A 6,400-nucleotide genomic window follows, 5' to 3' on the forward strand; every position below is an offset into this window, starting at 1 on the left:
AGAAGCACAGAGCAGAGATGACGTCCTGTCCCACACCAACTACAGCTCCTGCTGCTGATGCTGCTGCAAAGTCACGTCACTCGTGTCTGACTCTGTGCGGCCCCATAGACAGCAGCCCAGCAGGCTTCTCTGTTCCTGGGATTCTCCAGGCAAGAATACTGAGTGGATTGCCATTTCCTTCTCCAATGCATGAAAGTGAAAAGTGAAAGTGAAGTTGCTCAGTCGTGTCCAACTCTTAGTGACCCCATGGACTGTAGCCTACCAGGCTCATCGTCCATGGGACATTAGCCAGCACACACTGAGGAAAGAGATGGTTGGAATTCATACCAAAACCAGCCCTTGCATTAAAGACACTGAATGAACACAATCTACATAGGGAAACTCCTACATAAAAACAAACTTTCCAGACATAATAGGTAACTATCTCTCCAAAATTCATTGAGACACAGAGAGTTAAATAAAATAAAAGGGCAGAGAAACAATTTCCAATTAAAAGAGCAAGAAAAATCCCATGAAAGAGTAAATAATGAAATAGACCTCACTAGATTAACAGATTCTGAGTTCAAATCAGTTCAGTTCAGTCGCTCAGTCGTGTCTGACTCTTTGCGACTCCATGGACCTCAGGACACCAAGCCTCCCTGTCCATCACCAACTCCTGGAGCTCACTCAAACTCATGTCCATTGAGTTGGTGATGCCATCCATCCAACCATCTCATCCTCTGTCATCCCCTTCTCCTCCAGCTTTCAATCTTTCCCAGGATCAGGGTCTTTTCAAATGAGTCAGCTCTTCGCATCAGATGGCCAAAGTATTAGAGTTACAGCTTCAGCCTCAGTCCTTCCAATGAATATTTAGGACTGTTTTCTTTTAGGATGGACTGGTAGAATCTCCTTGAAGTCCAAGGGTCTCTCAAGAGTCTGCTCCAATACCACAGTTCAAATATAACAATTCTTTGGCACGCAGCTTTCTTTATAGTCCAACTTTGGCATCCATATGTGACTACTGGAAAAACCATAGCTTTGACTAGATGGACCTTTACTGGTAATGTCTCTGATTTTTAATATGCTGTCTAGGTTGCCCATAACTTTCCTTCCAAGGAGTAAGCATCTTTTAATTTCATGGTTACATTTACCATCTGCAGTGACTTTGGAGCCCCCAAAAATAAAGTCAGCCACTGTTTCTACTGTTTCCCCATCTATTTGTCATGAAGTGATAGGACCAGATGCCATGATCTTAGTTTTCTGAATGTTGACCTTTAAGCCAAATTTTCACTCTTCTCTTTGTTTCATCAAGACGCTCTTTAGCTCTTCTTCACTTTCTGCCATAAGGATGGTGTCATGTGCATATCTGAGGTTATTGATATTTCTCCCAGCTATCTTGATTCTGCCTTGTGCTTCATCCAGCTCAGTGTTTCTCATGATGTACTCTGCTGATCCTGCTGCTCAGTTGCTCAGTCATGTCTGACTCTGTGCGACCCCATAGATGGCAGCCCACCAGGCTCCCTGGTCCCTGGGATTCTCCAGGCAAGAACACTGGAGTGGGTTGCCATTTCATTCTTCAATGTATGAAAGTGAAAAGTGAAAGCGAGGTCGCTTAGTCATGTCCAACTCTTAGCGACCTCATGAACTGCAGCCTACCAGGCTCCTCCATCCATGGGATTTTTTTCAGGCAAGAATACTGGAGTGGGGTGCCATTGCCTTCTCCAGATGTACTCTGCATATAAGTTAAATAAGCAGGGTGACAATATACAGCCTGATGTACTCCTTTCCCTATTTGGAACCAGTCTGTTGTTCCATGTCCAGTTCTAATTGTTGCTTCCTGACCTGCATACATATCTCAGGAGGAAGGTCAGCTGCTCTGTATTCCCATCTCTTGAAGAATTTTCCAGAGTTTGTTGTGGTCCACACAGTCAAAGGCTTTGGCATAGTCAATAAAGAAGAAATAGATAAATAGATGTTTTTCTGGAACTTTCTTGTTTTTTTTGATGATCCAGTGGGTGTTAGCACTTTGATCTCTGGTTCCTCTGCCTTTTCTAAAACCAGCTTGAACATCTGGATGTTCACAGTTCACATATTGTTGAAGCCTGGCTTGGAGAATTTTGAGCATTATTGTACTGCCATGTGGGATGAGTGCAATTTTGTGGTAGTTTGAGAATTCTTTGGCATTGCCTTTCTTTGGGATTGGAATGAAAACTGACCTTTTCCAGTCCTGTGGCCACTGATGAGTTTTCCAAACTTGCTGGGATATTGAGTGCAGCACTTACACAGCACCATCTTTTATGATTTGAAATAGCTCAAATGGGATTCCATCACCTCCACTAGCTTTGTTTGTAGTAATGCTTCCTAAGGTCCACCTGACTTCACAGTCCAGGATGTCTGGCTCTAGGTGAGTGATCATACCATCATGATTGTCTGGGTCATGAAGATATCTTTTGTACAGTTCTTCTGTGTATTCTTGCCACCTCTTCTTAATATCTTCTGCTTCTGTTAGGTCCATATAATTTCTGCCCTTTATTGAGCCCATCTTTGCATGAAATGTTCCCTTGATATCTCTAATTTTCTTGAAGAGATCTCTAGTCTTTCCCATTCTATTGTTTTCCTCTATTTCTTTGCATTGATCACTTAGGATGGCTTTCTTATCTCTCCTTGCTAATCTTGGAACTCTGCTTTCAAATGGGTATATCTTTCCTTTATTCTTTGCTTTTCACTTCTCTTCTTTTCTCAGCTACTTGTAAAGCTTCCTCAGACAGCCATTTTGCTGTTTTGAATTTCTTTTTCTCGGGATAGTCTTGATCCCTGTCTCTTGTACAGGGAGAATGTCATGAACCTCTGTCTATAGTTCATCAGGTACTCTGTCTATCAGATCTAGTCAGTTAAATTTATTTGTCACTTCCACTGTAATTGTAGGGGATTTTATGTAGGTCATACCTGAATTGCCTACTTTCTTCAATTTAAGTCTGAATTTGGCAATAAGGTATTCATGATCTGAGCCACAGTCAGTTCCTGGTCTTGTTTTTGCTGACTGTATAGAGCTTCTTCATCTTTGCTTGCAAAGGATATAATAAATCTGATTTTGGTGTGACCATCTGGTGATGTCCATGTGCAGTCTTCTCTTGTGTTGTTGGAAGAGGGTGTTTGCTATGACCAGTGTGTTCTCTTGGCAAAACTCTATTAGCCTTTCCCTGCTTCATTCTTTACTCCTAGGCCAAATTTGCCTGTTACTCTACGTGTTTCTTGATTTCCTACTTTTGCATTCCAGTCTCCTATATGAAAAGGACATCTTTTTTGGGTGTTAGTTCTAGAAGGTCTTGTAGTTCTTCATAGAATTGTTCAGCTTCTTCAGCATTACTGGTTGGGGCATAGACTTGGATTACCGTGATATTGAATGGTTTGCCTTGGAAACGAAAAGAGATCATTCTGTCGTTTTTGAGATTGCTTCCAATTGCATTGCATTTTGGACTCTTTTGTTGACTATAATGGCTATTCCATTTCTTCTAAGGGATTCTTGCCCACAGTAGTAGATACAATGGTTATCTGAGTTAAATTCACCCATTCCAGTCCATTTTAGTTTGCTGATTCCTAAAATGTTGACATTCACTCTTGCCATCTCCTGTTTGATCACTTCCAATTTGCCTTGATTCATGGACCTAACATTCTAGGTTCCTATACAATATTGCTCTTTATAGCATTGGACATTCCTTCTATAACCAGTCACATCCACAACTGGGTGTTGTTTTTGCTTTGGCTCCATCTCTTCATTCTTTCTGGAGTTATTTGTCCACTGATCTCCAATAGCATACTGGGGACCTATCGACTTGAGGAGTTCATCTTTCAGTGTCCTATCTTTTTGCCTTTTCATACTGTTCATGTGGTTCTCAAGGCAAGAATACTGAAGTGTTTTGCTATCGCCTTCTCCAATGGACCACATTTAGTCAGAACTCTCCACCATGACTCGTCTGTCTTGGGTGGCTCTACATGGCATGGCTCATAATTTTATTTCATTCAAATAGGTGGTAATAAAAATGCTAAATACATTAAGAAAGATTATAAATAGAAACGCAGATCATTGAAACAAGAGACTAGAAACCATTAACATGAACCAATGAAAAATAGATAATTTGATGTCTGAATTAAAAAGTTACCAAGAAGCAATGAATAGTTGACTGAATGACACAGAAGAATGAATAAGTAATTTGGAAGATAGAAGAATGGAAATCACCTAACCAGAACAGCAGACAGAAAGACAAATGAAAAATAAATAAAGGCAACATGCAAGATCTATGAAATAATATAAAACATGAAAATTTACATATTATAGGGGTCTCAGAAGGAGAAGAGAGATAGAAAATGCAAATACAACCTTACAAAATCTATGGGACTCAGCAAAGCTACAGTAATGGTATTGTCACAAAAGCAGACATGTACATCAATGGAACAGAATACAGAGACAATAAATACATGCACACAACTACATACAATCTACGACAGAAGAGGCAATAACATACAATGGAGAAAAGATACTGTATTTAACAGGTTTCTGGGAAATCTGACAGCTATATGTACAAACAATGAAATAAGAATACTCTCTCATACATGAACTAAAATAAATTCAAAATGGATCTACATGTAAGTCATGATACCATAAAATACTAGAAGTGAACATAGGCAGAACAACCTTTGACATCATGAATTATTCCAATGCTTTCTTAGATCAGTTTCCCAAGGCAAAAAGAAATAAAATCAAAAGTAAAAAAATGGGACCTCATTAAACTTAAAAGCTTTTGCACATTAAAGGAAACCATCAACAATATGAAAAGACAGACAGAATTGGAGAAAATATTTGCAAAGAATGGGATTGACAAGGGGTTAATATTCAAAAAATGCAAATAGCTCATGTAACCCAATATCAAGCAAACAAATAACAACCCAATCCAAAAATGGACAGAAGACCTAAAGGGACATTTTTCAAAATAAGCCATACAGATGGCTAATAAACACATGAAAAGAAGCTCCACATTACTAATTATCAGAGAAATGGAAATCAAAACCACAATGAGATATCACCTCAGACCTGTCAGAATGGCAATTATTGAAAATCTAAAAATAAACACCAGAGCGGGTGTGGGAAAAAAGGGAACCCTCTAACACTATTGGTGAGAGTGTAAATTGGTATAGTCACTATGGAGAACCATATGCAGGGTCTTCAAAATACTAAAAACAGAATTAAAGAAAGTGAAAGTGAAGTCGCTCAGTCATGTCCAACTCTTTGCGACCCCATGGAATGTAGCCTACCAGCTCCTCCATCTATGGGGTTTCCAGGCAAGAATACTGGAGGGGGTTGCCATTTCCTTCTCCAGGAGATCTTCCCTGACCCAGGGATTGAACCTAGGTCTCCTGCATTGTAGGCAGACGCTTTACCATCTGAGCCACCAGGGAAGTCCAAATGATCCAGCAATTCCACTCCTAGATATAAATATATATCTTTATATATGAAGAAGCATAGAAACTACTGCACATAAAATAGATAAGTCAACAAGGATTTACTATATAGCACAGGGAATTATGCCCAATATTTTCTAATAACCTTTAAAGTAATATAATGTGTTTCAAAAACCTAAAAAATCAACATATTGTACATCTGAAACACAATATTTTAAATCAACTATACTTTAATAAAAATAGGTATTTTTCTATACTCAGCTTTCAATCTGACAGAGAATTCAAAAGCATAAAATTATTCATTCTTATGAGACATTTATTTTGGCAAAGTGACTGATGCAGCAGTTCAACAACTGATGGGTTCTAATTTGGGCATGTTGAGTTGGAGACACCTATGTATATCTAAGTGGCAAAATGTGCAGTCAACAGCTGGATCTGTGGATTTCAGTTCATGGGAACATTTGCAATAGTCACTAGCACACAGGTCAAGAGTGAAGTGTTAAGTCAGAGTGGGATCACTAAATGAGTGAGTGTGAAGTGAGCAAAGGCATACCAACATTTAAAGGGTTTTGTGAATAAAAATAAATCTAAAGAGAATTATGAGCTATCACAGAAACAAAGAGGAGAGTTTTTTAGTAAGCAGGGAGTAAATACCTGGATCAAGATCACCAGAGAAAATGTGAATGTACAAAGTATGTTGAAAAAGTATTCAGTACTAAGGGATAATCGTTAACTTGGTGAGACAGAGTTTCAAAAAAGTTACATTGATAGAAGCTATAAATTAATGAGCTAGAGTAAGAGAAATAGAAATGTAGATAAGAGACCAAAGTGCACAAAGGCTGTTTAATATGTTTGAGGACTTGGGAGTTTTATTAAGAATTATCTCACTATCAAACAAAGCTTTATAGAAATATGCTTAAATAATACAATATTATCACTATCTTTAATTCTAACTCTCAATATT

At 38.6% G+C, this 6,400-nt stretch overlaps 1 non-coding gene across 1 annotated transcript; it reads right to left on the reverse strand.

The window, feature by feature from the left end:
• Positions 1 to 5,360: 5,360 nt before the first annotated feature.
• On the reverse strand, positions 5,361 to 5,433 carry TRNAC-ACA (transfer RNA cysteine (anticodon ACA)). The gene has a single exon. It is a non-coding gene; the product is annotated as a tRNA-Cys (tRNA).
• Between the last annotated feature and the right edge of the window lie 967 nt (positions 5,434 to 6,400).

This window comes from Bos mutus, chromosome 9 (assembly GCF_027580195.1).
Source record: "Bos mutus isolate GX-2022 chromosome 9, NWIPB_WYAK_1.1, whole genome shotgun sequence".
Classification (NCBI taxonomy): Eukaryota; Metazoa; Chordata; class Mammalia; order Artiodactyla; family Bovidae; genus Bos; species Bos mutus.